Genomic DNA, 13,873 nt, shown 5'->3' with positions numbered 1-13,873 from the left:
CCTCAGGCAAGCGCATGGCTGATCAGATACAGAAAAAGAACAATTCTGCCAATGTTGTTGCAATTGCTAAATGTATGTCAAATAAGATTACACCGGGACATTTGCTCTGCAAGACAATCAATCGGCAGCTAAATTCAGAGGATTATTTTTTGCATCTAATGGCGTACGCGACTGTATACTAAACGTTAATAAGCCTGCCGCGGAAAAACGACGAGAAAAAGGTAAATATCGCCCAGAATATACGGCAGTTGATGTTGGATTTTCCGCACGCTGAATTCACAGGACTATTAGGCACCTGCGTATTTGTACTCTGTTTATTCCGTGTCTAGGTCTAGCACAGTCTTGATGACTCTCATTTATTTTCGTCGGTCAGTACGCACTGCATTTTCGAAAGCTCACATGACTCTTCCGGCACTTCGGTCAGCCCCATTTTCTTATTACAAGGGACATCGTGACTTACCCTATGTGACAACCCGAGACAGTACCATTTCTGCTTAAGAAAAAAAAAAAAAGGTAACGAAGATACATGCTGAGGTCCCGGTGCAATTTTATAGTTGGGAGGAGACTCTTAACTTGACTAACAGTGAAGGCCGACGGGATTTCGGCGCATTCTCCTTTCTAGAAACTGGCTCACGAGGATCGGCGCACGCGCACAGCGCACCCTTCTTAAGCTCCTGCGCTAGGCGACGAGAGAAAGCGCCCACGTGACTCTCGGTTTGAGCATGCCTATAAGCCTGCTCGCCGCTTCAGCCTCTCTCGCACCGGACCGTTAACCTTGTTTTGCATGTCTTCATCAGCTTACTTTTCCATCCACTGCTCGACGAACGCTTTTCCCTGCGATCTCATTTTTACCCCTGTCTTGCGCTAGCTGATTCCAACTTGCGCCTGCAAATTTCCTAATTTAATCAGCCCACCTAGTTTTCCACCATCCTCCACTCTGCTTCCCTTCCCTCGGCACCCATTCTGTAACTCGAATGGTCCATCGGTTATCTACCCTACGCATTACATGGCCTGCCATAATTTTTGCGTGTACCGATGTTGTAAAATAAAATAAGCTACAAACTGCAAGGTACACGTTAACATTCACAAATCTCGCGTGCACATGTGAGGGTGCCCGCAAGGCCAGAGGACGCATGCTGTCTCGACCGTCGTGCAGTGGCGCTGCTGTTGAGGCCTCGTGCAGACGACGGGCTTGATTACGTCAGATCATCACGCGGCTGCTTTAACGGGCTGGATCATGATCCTGCACATGCATCGAGAAACTGCAGATATACGGTCATTTAGACCAAGCATTTTCTGCCACAACAGCCGGCACTATAAGAAGGGACGAAGCATTTCGTAGTGAACGCACACCATGGCTTGAGTACCCTAGCCATAAAAAAGAAGAAATAAACGACACAACCCCACTATGTCGTGATCTAAAGTGTCACATCTATGAAAGGAAACAAAAATACTACCTCTGAGGTGCCACTACCCTCTAGAATTTGAATTTGGGCTTTGTCGTTTTCACGCCTTGCATGTTAACAGCGCAGCCATCCTCCGCAAAACCTAGCCCGGCCACCAGACATGCCAGCTAGCAGTTCGGAAAAAAGTACATATGTTCTTTCATTATGAGCACGAAATAGGCAGCTCTCGGCATTGTGCCAAAAGCAGACATCGTTTAATATATTCTTTACTACGTGTGACGCAACACTTCTCAGATTTCGTGTTTATAAGTTGAACAAACGGTTAAGCGCTGTGTAGAGTGCTTCTAACCATCGTACTCCCCGAGCGCATCCTCGAGAGCATGTACTTTACTCCGTAAGCATTCTTGCGCAAGCCACCACGCGAATAACTGCCCGAGCGTACAATGTGCTCCCATACTTCGTCCTTAAATTATTTATGCAGCTTTCAGAATAAACTGAATGTCTTTGAAGTAAACATAAAAAGGCCTCTCCCAATACTCCCAACTCCAGTACGGACACCACTGCTCTCTCTCGCCAACCCACTTATCCGCATTGCGAACATGTAACGTAAACCGGAGTCAAATACAGAAACCATTCGTGCACCAGAGGGATTCGTAAGGATAGTCGCTAGCTGATCGCCGTATTGAGCGAGATGACAGCGAAGGCTCCGGCCAATCACAAAAAAGCCCTTACAAGTGAAAAAGCTCACGAGGGAAAAGCCTGAAAAAAACCAGACTCCAAACCTACATACGACCTCTTGCGAACTTCCCCGCCTAAGGCGAGACCGCAATGTTTCTGCGTGGCAACACCGGCCAATTTTTCTTTTTTATACCAACTTCATCAAGGAAAGGAACTTCCAGGAAGGCGCCTGAACAAGAGGCGACAGCTCCGATCGGAACACGGCCACTGGCCGGGGACGCGATGGCGGAGACGCGAGGCGTGTGGAAATTGAATTGGCGAGAGGCCGAGCAGCGCGTACACTACGAGGACTCCTTCCTGCGTCTGTTCCCCGCGCTCGCAAGGCGACTTCCGCGGAAGCGAATGGAGGCCGCATGAAAGGGCTCGTGCTCGAGGCTCAGCCTGAGTACGAGGACAACCAAGAGAATGGAAACTAAGCAAATGGACCCTGTTGCCAGCGATTCTCCGTTTGTGTCGCATAGTAAGCGAGTGATGGGTGGGATGGAAATAACGCAAAAATGTCCAAGAAGATAATTTTTAGCAGTTTTTCGTTCAATTCTAAATACAAACCTATATACTGGCTTGCCTTTAATTGGAAAAACGGAGAAAAAAAAGAACGGCTGCCCAAAGTTTATTTTGTATTTTGTCACAGCCTTAAAGTAGCGAAGAAAGTGAAATTGAGCTATGAATAAGATAAGGCGTTAGGGGGGGGGGGGGGGGGCTTAATAGTCGGAACGCCTAATATGCCACGACGTCCACTCTTCACTCATCATGTTGATTCATCATGTCATGCACGCTTATCTGCGCACGACATGACGACGCTTCGAGGTATCCACCCTAACAAAGGCAGCGTTCATCTTTTAAAAAAAAAATATGAAGGCGACAGCTCCACAAAATAAAGGATGAGGTAATAGCCTTTGCCTTGAGCGTACGTCAGCGAGTCTTTTGTCATATCGACTGGTTGACGCACGCGGAGTGACTTCGATAGATTAAACATTGAGAAAAAAGCGCTGTTGTAGTAGCGACCATAGATGGAGAATGAATGCACCGAGAATATTTAAAAAAAATCGAGTAAAATTTTTTTTTCTTGAATTGAGGGTCCAGCGCTCGACATGTTGTAACAGGAATCCTCGTCTGTGACAACAGATGGATAGGTGTAGATAACCTACGCGAATTAGAGAAAAAGAAAGAAGGGTTGCCTGGTTTTAACTAAGTCACCAAACTATACAATAAAGTACGACACCTCCGGTTAAAAAAAAAAGTTGTGATTCAGTGCTTCGTTTCTATGAACACGACACCCACATGCCAAAGAACCATTCCAAACGTCGGCGCGACGCACGCGAAGTACAATTTCCTGCTTCCCGCACGGCAGTGAAAAGACAGACGTCTGCTCAAAGGTTTCCGTGTGCTGTTAGTATTGTTATACCAATGTTGTATTGATTCTGTTGATTGCGCGATATAGAAATAATAAGACGTTTGTCAAAACAAAGAGAGAGAATAGGCTTTTATTCTGAGCAAGCGCAGTCCGCGCCCTATGTGGGCGGCTTCCTTATTCCAGGTAGCCGGGGGCCATGGCCATCTCCCGTGCCCGTTCGATGAGGTCCGGGTCTGATAGCTTGGCCTCCCACTGCTCTTCGGTTAATGTTTGGGTGCCTGCGTTGCCATTTTTTCCGACACATTCCCGTACCGTATGGCGTAGGGTGTCTGGGTGACATTACAGTACGTAATGTACTCGCTTTTAGTATGGGAAGCTGTGATTTTTTCGGTGCGCACGCGAGCTATTTAAAGAAAGAGAGAAGGAAAACAAAAGTGAAAACGAATTCACGGATGGCATACGATCATATGTAATGGCGAAGCTAATTCGTAATCATAGGGAGGGAACGGTTGGCATAAGTGTTGGCGTTGCTGGAGAGCAATGGGTGAGGCTTTTTTTCGCGGTGAACTGAAACTGCATTGACAAGAATTTGTTCATGTATTCATAGCAGTCATGGTAAGGACTCAGAAATATGCTCAATTAAATTGTGTGTATGTTTTAACGGATTAAACCATTCAGTCATTCTGTGATAACTACCTCAACGTCTGCCAAGTGAGACCCGTACACACGTACGTCCTACTTCTCCAAATTCACACGTGTTGAGTTCTTTTTTTTTTTTCAATGATCGTATTCACGTCCAGATTCCCGGCCATGCCTAATTTAAACCAAAGCCTTCAGAAATGTATGGGCGCGAGCACGCACGCACGCGCCACACGGTCAGGAACGCAGTCGCGCAGCCAGGGCATGACGAGAGTAGAAGCCACATTTCTGCGGACGGACGGAAACGGCATACGGTAGCAGCCGTCGTGCTTCGTCGCACATTGGCGGCAGTCCCGAGCGACAAGTCCGGACCCCCGGCGGCAACTCTGGGCCGCAGTAAGCGACAACCCTCGTCCAGCCGCTCGGAGGCCTGCGCGCGGTGCACCCAAACCATGTCTTGAAGCCCCGTTTCGAAACGCGTAAGCGACGTTTTCAAAATGCCCGAACGAATGCTCCGCCGCAGCTGGGACGTGGGCGTTGTGCGCGTTCGATCGAACTTGTGGCCGCGCTTCATTTTCACTTTTTCTTGTCGAGGGTGCAAGCGAAAAAAAAAATGCGTGGAAGAACTGAGGGAATGAAGTGAACGTGATTCGCCGGGCGATGCGGTAGCGCAGACTGTTGTCACCGAGTGGCGTCATGGCCAGTGCGGCAGCAGCCGAGCGAAACTGTGCGACCTCGAACTGCGGTTTGTTTATTGCAGTTTGATGGGCAATACACGACCGTGTTGTCTTAGGCGCCTAGACGACAGAGAACGGGTAACGGTGCTGACTCACCAGCTCAGAGACTCGCAAAATCGTGCAAATAAATAGTTCTAAACAACCCTCACATAAATCTCGCGCGTGCAAAAAGAAAAGTGAAAGACAAGGAATAAGGCGGACAGCAACACAAATCGCGTGCCTTTCAAGAGGCCTATCTGTCTTCTCACCGGACAGTACAATTGACCAGCTGGACACGGTTACCTAAGACACATTTAATTATCCAAACACACTACGTCTAAACGACCAACCAGCCCACATTTCAGTTTTCAAAACCACATATACCATAAAGCAAAAGAGCCCACACACCCGTGAAAACTTAACGTAGGAACGTAATCTATTACTATAGATAGAGCAAAGCAAGGTTTAACCAGAGCCGTTCGAAGTATTGAAAGATCTTGGTTTAACGAACAAACAATAACAAGTTTAAGAACAGTCCAGAAAGAACAATTTCGGCTGCTTACTAAAGAGCGTAAGTGAAAGTAAGGTGTCTTCAGTGAGGCTGAGTAATAGAGGCTTATGATTTAGAAAATTTGGGATTCGTCAATTTAATGACTACATTCCATGATCAGTTCTGGTCGTGTCTGTTTTAAACTCAGCGTGAAGCTAGAGAATTAATTTCTTTGTCACTTTGTAAAAATAAAAATAAAATAGGAATCATAATTACGTTAAGAATATGTGATCTGAATCTATAGCTGGAAGTTGCGTTCAGCAACAGTAGTTTCGAAGAGTTCGACACAAGCTTTCCAGTTTAGAGGCAGAGAAGGCTACAAGTGGATATTCCTCTAGTGGACACTCCTAGGCGGTTGATGACGACAGCGAAAGATGTTCGCTTGTTTTACTTATCATTCTACTGAAATGGTCAAGCTTCTGCTTTTGCAATTTCAGTAAATATTTTCATTGCGCTCATTACATTCCGCTGCCGATATGTGCGATGGAAGGTCCAACAGCAATGCGATTAAAGTCGAAGAGCGTACCTGTGCTAAGTGCGGTCGTTGCGGTGGTGAAGGCACTGTACTCCTGCGGTCCTATACTCACGTATAGCCGGTTAGTTTCTCGGCTGCGGCGCCTACAATGACCAAACGCGAAAAAAGGAAGGAAAAGGAACACGCTCATCTATGTTGCTTTGGGTGCCCATTAGTTCCCAAGCCCTGTCGGAAAAAATATAAAATGCACCATTCTTTTTTATACAGCATATAATATTGCATGTAAATTCCGGATTGCAAAACATATTACATGTGCTGTTTAACTCTTCTATTCACCTGACGTATCGTCAAATGTCATCTGCTCTAAAAAAGAGATTTCTCCTCATCACACGTGTATCGTTCATGCCTAATTTATTTATTTATTTATTTATTTATTTATTTATTTATTTACTTATTTACTTATTTATTTATTTACTTATTTATTTATTTCAAGAAATTTTACAGGCCTCAGCGGAAGCATGACTAAAGAAGGAAGGGGGCGGTTCTTATATTGCATGTCTAATATACATTGAATGTCTGACATACATGGCAAAAAAGCAACAAAAAAAAAATAAAAATACAGAAAAAGATCACAAGTACAACGCAATACTGGCAAATATTCAACCTATATAATAGCGGAGTTTTAATAATCGCATTAAATACCTTCTATCTAGCACGCACATTCAAAGAAAGAAAACTTGAATATTGTACAATATTACGGCCGCATCTTTGAAGAGGAAGAAATCAAAAAGAAAAAGCAATGAAACACGGTACGTGCAATGGAATGAAAGACAGAAACCACTTTGTCTTGCAATAACACCACATTAGACAATTTATTAGCAAGTCAACTGGATAGGGCGTCATGCAATGTGTCAAAGCTTAACGGGCATGTGCCCTGCTGTCCGGGAGAAAATTCCGCAACCGAACAGCAGGTGTAAGTGCAGATAACTCGAATGCACGAGGTAATACGCGAATGCGGGGATAGCTGAAACTATTGTGAAGCTGCGTGACGTGGAACAGGGTCGTTTCAGGCATGCTACTGCTGTTCGAGTGGAATAAATTAACTTACGAAGCATCGATAGTAGGGCAATGTCAGGGCAAGATGTTCAATGACTGCAATGAAAGTTTGTTTAATTAGGATTATACTCTAATGTATCTAAAATGGTTCAAAATGAAGCGGCTAGCCCTATTCTGCATTCACTCTAGCATCTGAGTATCAGTGTGTCAACAGGTGGGAGCGAAAGTAATAGAGAGCCCCCGAAGAATGTGCTCAAGACGCCGAAAGTGAAACGCACGGCGCCTGGCGCGCCCGGAACCCGCCATCATACTGGATATCGTACAGCCCCTGTGCTGCTTTGAGGCGTTATAAATCAATCGGTAGGGAAAGGGGGACGAACACACATTCGCCATTAATTTTCATGCGTGCGTCTGTTCAGCGCCAATTACCTTCAATAGTTATGCAAGACTAACGAGCCCAACAGTTAGTTCTAGCTCCTTAATCATTATTAACCACAATTTATTTAGTTCTTAAAGAAGTGAAAACATTTAGAATTTGTAGTATACCACAGTATTTTTCTCCGTCATTCTCAATTATAGCGCGAACCGGACAGCCACACAGAGATGGCCCACGAAAAAATGTCAGCGTCGTTGTATTCCGTGTGCATGTCATGTGTGTGTTTAGTCTGCGCTGTGAATGATAGTGAAATCTTTATTTAGGCAACAGTATCCTCTCGTCCCACCTTCTCGCGTTCTTTACTCCTCTGACCCAGTTCATCCTCGCAGCAGTTATGCACGTATAAAAGCACCTGTGGAGACAAAAGCCGTGAGCGCTGTACGCGGGAAACAAAAGCGCGAAATAGACAGGTTTGGATAACGTCGCGGACAGGGTTGCACGCTCGGACAACGCGCACACAACGAGAGCAAGAACTGCCCCGGGGGACACACACGAGCCCCGCCCAGCGTCGGTTCACACAGCGGCCCGCCACCTGTTGGGCGAGCGTAGGCGCCAGGGGCGTGGACGCCCCTAGAGTACCCGAGGGCCCCAGGGGGCTGCTTGTTATACGCTGTGTACGACATGCGCGCATAGACCGGCTGTGCGCGTGGCGAGCACTGCCGGCGTGACGAACACTGTGCTACACTATTTGGACCGGAGATGAGGCTGAGAGCAGACAAACGGTACACGGAGAGTGCACTCGGGTGCCTTCCTATTAGCTGGCATCGACGGCCTCAGTTTAACCTCGATAACGAAAAGCTCATACGAGCCACTACCGTGCTCGAACCGTATGAGAAGTGCGTGTCTGAATTTGCACTAGACTGAATCCAGATGAAATAGTTAGTGTCCGTCGAAAAAGTAGCGCTCGTAATGCCATTACTTACCTTTACTTTTGTTTACAACTTCACAGCGTGGTGGGCGCTGTTAAGCTTTAATAGACCCCTAGTAGTAAGTTGCCGCTTGTGGTGCGTAACGTTTAAGATGAACGTTACGGAACTTAACACTCCGAACCAGGAACGGCCACGAGAGACTCCCTATATATGAGCGGTGTAGCTCGGACCACTTGGAACGCGCAACAGAGGCACAATGCACACTCCATCGCAGTGCGGTCGCCGTGCAAGGAAAGAATCGAGCCCGCGAACTGGTGCTCAGCCACGGGACGCCACAGCCACTGCGTCACAACAGCGGGAGTAGCGCGGAGTGACTGATCAGTGCGGTATGGGCGCGGCAAGTTACGCTCTATGCTAGGTATATACATACATCGGTGTGGCATGCGTGGTTCGCGTGCGCTGCTCGTGCCTCACTACTCCGTCAGAGCTGCCATGTGAAGAAACCGCAAGGGTGGTGAAACGGTCAAGTATACGAGTTCGTAGTGTCCATTGCCAACGGCATCTTCGTCTCAGCGGCTCAGCGCTCTGACCTCCGCGATCACTTTTTGTGCGAAGGCGTGGCCGGCGCCAGACGTAGGGCGCCTGCCACGAACTTGTCGACGTGCGCGTTCCGAAACATTTGCTGTGCTGAACAGCTTTTCAAAGCAGCTCGACACAGACACGATACCATAAGGCACCGTACCTCGCATTTCTTTCCAACTTTCCGCGTGCCTGACAGATCGCTGGTACTGCATGCGCCATTTACTTGTAACTTCTGATTAGTAGCGTACATCTCCCCATTTGGTGGCCAAATAAAGGTAAGACTTGCTGCAACTCTACTAACGTTTTCTTGCTAAAAAGACAGGGCGACGGATAAGGGCTACAGAGGTGATAACATTAGCGCATGCATAGCGGCCTCTTCTTTGTTGATTATACGTGACGCACTGCATTTCCTCAGCACGAAATACCAACGCCCACAGCCTTGCCTCCTGCTACTTCCTCTAAAACGACCGCCAATGGAGCCGGGACACAGCGGGGCTTTTCTACAATGGAATTCTTGCAGACGCTGCCCTTTAGAAAAGTGTACGCCGTGTTTAGGTCGAACCTGGAGTGATGCCTGAGACGGCTGGCTTGAATCAGGCCTGAGGGACAGTCGGCCAGCGAGGGCCGCAAATAAACACAAGCGACATACTCGGCGCCGGTCTCTCCCGTGGCTACGAAAAAAGGCGCACGTCAGCTCCACTTCTTTTGACGGTGCCGCGCACAGCATGCGACAGCGTCGATAACGACGACAGACGCTGGCGGCTCGCTACGTACGGGTAGGCTCCCGTTCGTCGCTGCGCAAATAGGAAGTACCGTTCCCTCAAATCGACGTGCCCCGTCGCGCTGTCAGCTCATATCACGCAAAAGACACCGCAGCTGTCGCGACGGGTGTGGTACGACGCGCTTCTCAGCCCAGACGGTGCCACCCGGACGCTTTCTTCGGCGTGTATTCGCTCGTCTCGGCTAGACTGTCGAGAAGACGGTGAAAGGCATACGGCGCGGTAAAGAACAAATGCGCAAATAATTACTTGCGAATAATAAATTGTGAACAAATCGCCAGTCACATTATTTCAAAAACAATTTGCATTCAATACTATGTGAACGTCTTCCCGATGCAGTGGAAAGCATTCGTTGACCTGTGATGCTTATCAATCATTACAACGCAATTCTTACTACGGCGTTTGTAGTTTCTAGAGCGAACATGTACACTTAGAACCCAAATGCATGACCGTTGGCAAAAATCTGGGGCCATCCCAGGGGTATAGCGCAATTCGAGACCGCTCCGAGGCAGTGGTGAAATCCCCCTAATAACATCAAAAATAAATAAATCAAGATGCATTGCTTCAAGTCGACGGGTATACTGGAATCGTTTGTGAACAGCACATGGACTCACGAGCAGGAGGCGTTGCCTTATACGCAAAGGACAAAATTAATGTGTACAATCATACACCCTTGACTCGCAAGAGGAAAATGCCACCGACTGTGGGGATGTTTGCCGCGCAAACGAAAGACAGAATTGTGATATCCACTATGTATACATCTCCATGCAGACCCAAGTGTGATATCAAGAAGTTCATGACCGCGAACATAACCATGCATAGCCCTACCCCTGTGATCATCGTTGGAGACTAAAATGTGAACATTTCAAAACCATTCAAGAAATGGTTCACTCAGTTTGTGCTGGAAGAGTTTGGTTTGAAGCGCGACATCAATACAATTGTCACTCAACAACGGTCGTGTATAGATTTGACTTTGGCCAAGAATCTGTCAAAAGCCTGTTTCACATGCAAGCGAAAATGCTCGCGATTCCTGCCGCCGCGACGCAGAAACCTGTTTCGAGCGGCGACCTTCGGGCAAGGTGGAATTTCATCGCGGCGGCAGCACCGCTTCCGAACCAATGACGGCCCGCCTCGCCACGTGACCAGTGGAGTAGCAGTGCGGGAAAGCCTGCGCATAGGACGATGCTTATTTACTTGCTACACGTGGGACAGGCAGCATGCCAAGATAGCTTTTTGGCGAATTGCTAATCAGTGAGGTTTCGAAACGGCCACGGCTGTGGAATGTGAAAGACAACTTTCGCAATAGGGGAGTCCTTTCGGGAAGAAGTCAGGGACGCCTTGCTAAAACACTATGCCACCGGTAAACAAAAACGCCAGTTGTATTGAACTGCGAGATTGTCAGTGTTAAATTTTTTTTAATGCTGCAGACTCTTGAATGGAATGACGATGCTTGTGTTAAAAGTAATTTTTCTCGCCTCTCTAGAGAAACGCTGAAGCTTGTCAGAAACTCAATCTTTGTCGCCGCGCAGACTTCGTGCGATTGCCGTGATTCGCACAGAAGCGCTTTTCGTGGTGCTCCAGCGAGAGCACGTTTTTATGTATTTATTGTCCCGGTTTACGCGCATATCACATGCTCCTTGGATGTTTTTCTTTGTGGCGTGCGGTTGTTCTGCGCAGTCGAGTTGTCCAAGTACTGTTTTAGTTATGCAGCCGCGAGAAAAAGAAAGGAGTCATTCCTTTAGTTAATTAAGCGGAAGCTTTAGCTCGGGTGCTCCTATATATATCTAAACAGATGTAAAAGATGCGTCTAAGAATCATAATGTGGCCCACATAAATCCATCTCCGTCGACATGCTAGCGTCCATTATGGCACAGTACCGAGCCGCTCGCGAGTTAGTGCGCCTCATATGCGCATATTTTTACAAAAAAAGCAACACAAAAGATAACAAGTAAGCATGATTTATATGCTTAAAACGCAGGATATGTACGCATAAAATAACAATTTGAAAAGTATGGACAAAGCACTGCTTGTGTTCGTAGTCGCAAACTACCGAAACTGGCTGAAAGCTCCGTGTTCTTCTTCTTTTTTTTTGCCAGCAACATTGATATTCACAGCGGCTGGAAACACGCGGCAGCAATGCATGTGAAATGAAACCTCGCGAAAAGCTTCGCAGCGCCGCGCCGCTGTTCGCTCCATTCGCTCAATCGCTTGCATGTGAAACAGGCTTACGGCTGCAACCGACCTAATCAGTGTATGTCACAGTAATCACAAAGCTATCGTCACTGCCGTTACCAAATGATAAAAATAAATACATGTACTTTTGCCTAACCCTGTGTGAGGTGCTACAGCTTCGCTGGTCGTCTACCTTCACAGAGTAGAATGGCTCCTGAATTTTGTTTCTTCTCAGTTTTGTATGCCACATGCGATGTTTTCGCCCGTACACCCGCGTATATAAGCGACATCGATTCATTCAGGCTCCCTAATGCACTTTCTATAACTGAACACAACATTGCAATGCATTGCGAAATTAATGTGACCAGGTGCCGGGTTGGGTTGCGGGCGAGCAACAGTGTGTTTCTGTCGGTAGCAGCAATGTGGGAGAGCGGGTGGAAAAAATGGAGGACGCTTAAGCTTCGCCTTTAAGAGTGGAACGCGATATCATTCAAAGATCCCTGACTGCTCCTCACGCTTCCCGGCAACTGCAGCTCATGTAACAGTAATGTGTACCGGTGAGCGCTGGCGGATAACTCTATGCACGACGGCGAGCTTTCTGGTAGAGACAGCCTCTCGCGTGGGTCGCGGACGCGCAGAGACCAACGCTACCTGGATCGTGTTGCAAGGAACCGGGCGCGCCGCTCTATGAATAGTAGAAACGCTGGAAAGGGGATTTGCGTTTAAGTTTCCGCGTAACCGAAATATGTTTTCTCGTATATTCAGATTACAGTCCGACGCTATCATGTTTGTAAGTTGTGTGGAAGTAGTACTTTACAATTTTTCTGACGCATTTTACTTCGAGAAATTCAATTAGCGAAGTAACGCCTCTGCGCTCTACAGAGGGCCTGCGTAGTTGGGTATGCGTGGTTTGGAAAGATGTTTCGCTCACAAGACGGTCGGCTCTGGACGCCGGATCTTCTGCGACACGGGGCCCTTGACGCTATCGCGTTAAAATGGCTTCGTGAGGAGCGGATACGAAGATGGCGTAAATATAACAGTGGCCTTTATTTAGGCCACTTATTAGGTAGCAACTTCTTTTTTTCCACTGGTCCCAACTGAACGAGATTATGAAAATCCCCTAAAGGTACCCACTTGCTCCTAGTTTCATGTTCCTAGCCCTCACCGTTTTCCCACAGCAATCATTTACACATCTTGTATTTTTTTTTTCTTGCCGCAGCGAACGGTGCTTTTGAACTTTTGTCGACGGTTAAAAAACTTACAAATAATAAGTGACAGACAGACAGACAAAGAACTTTAATAGCAAGGTCCTGAGACGCTTTGCCCTAGGGCAGAGCTGCGGTAGAATTTTAACCACGAAACATGTATGACTTCAGCAAGTGTCTATGCATAGTTTTGCCAAACTGCAAGAATATCTCACCTCGATACCTAGTTTGGTTCTTTTACAGCGGCTGTTTGAGCACTGGAACTCCTCGATTTTTTAAATAGTTTCTTTTGTTACACTCGACACAAAAACGTGCAGTACTTGGAATGATCTAGTAATAGCTGGTGTCATAAATGTTCGAGGGGAGAGGGAGGGGTATAAGGAAGGCAGGGGCGTTAACAAGTCAAGAGTCTGGTTGGCTACCCTACGCTGGTGGAAGAGAGAAGAGGAATAGAGAGAAGGGAATCATGACGAAAGTAACAGGGCCTTGACACTGAATTCCGGCCAGAAAATGAGAGTCGCGTTTCAGCTACTCTGAACTCACGTTCAGGAACCACTAGGTTACACTTTGTTTCATCTTGAGAGAAAGAAATAGAGATGGCAGCTAGAGGAAAGGCAGGGAGCTGAACCAGACGGGCGTCCCGTTAGCTGCCCTACACTGCAGGTAAGAGAACGAGGGAGCAGAAAGAGGAAAAGAGGAAGGAATTAATCACCGTGTGTGCAGCGAAACACCGTGACACCAAAGTCCCGTAGCTTGTGACGGGCGTCGAAGACATCTGGAATGACCCAGGGCCCAGTGGTCGCTGCGCGGATAGGTGGCTGCGAGTGAGCCTTGGGGCTTTCATCTTGATATTTCGCCAACGCGTAGGCGCAGGCCATCGCCTTACGGACCTCATC

At 47.3% G+C, this 13,873-nt stretch overlaps 1 protein-coding gene across 7 annotated transcripts in view; it reads right to left on the bottom strand.

Annotated features, from left to right (window-relative positions):
* LOC135910078 (galactosylceramide sulfotransferase-like) overlaps window positions 1-13,873 on the bottom strand; it is a 184,324-nt gene that overhangs the window by 23,690 nt on the left and 146,761 nt on the right. For 2 of the 7 annotated variants that reach the window (XM_070537789.1, XM_070537788.1), the window contains exon 4: window positions 5,930-6,021. The exons of the other annotated variants lie outside the window; for them this stretch is intronic. The gene's annotated coding sequence lies outside the window, so the exon portion shown is untranslated. The remainder of the gene's footprint in view (window positions 1-5,929; window positions 6,022-13,873) is intronic. 7 annotated transcript variants of the gene reach the window in all.

This window comes from Dermacentor albipictus, chromosome 4, assembly GCF_038994185.2.
Source record: "Dermacentor albipictus isolate Rhodes 1998 colony chromosome 4, USDA_Dalb.pri_finalv2, whole genome shotgun sequence".
NCBI classification, from domain to species: Eukaryota; Metazoa; Arthropoda; class Arachnida; order Ixodida; family Ixodidae; genus Dermacentor; species Dermacentor albipictus.
This window is presented reverse-complemented; position numbering and strand designations above follow the sequence as displayed.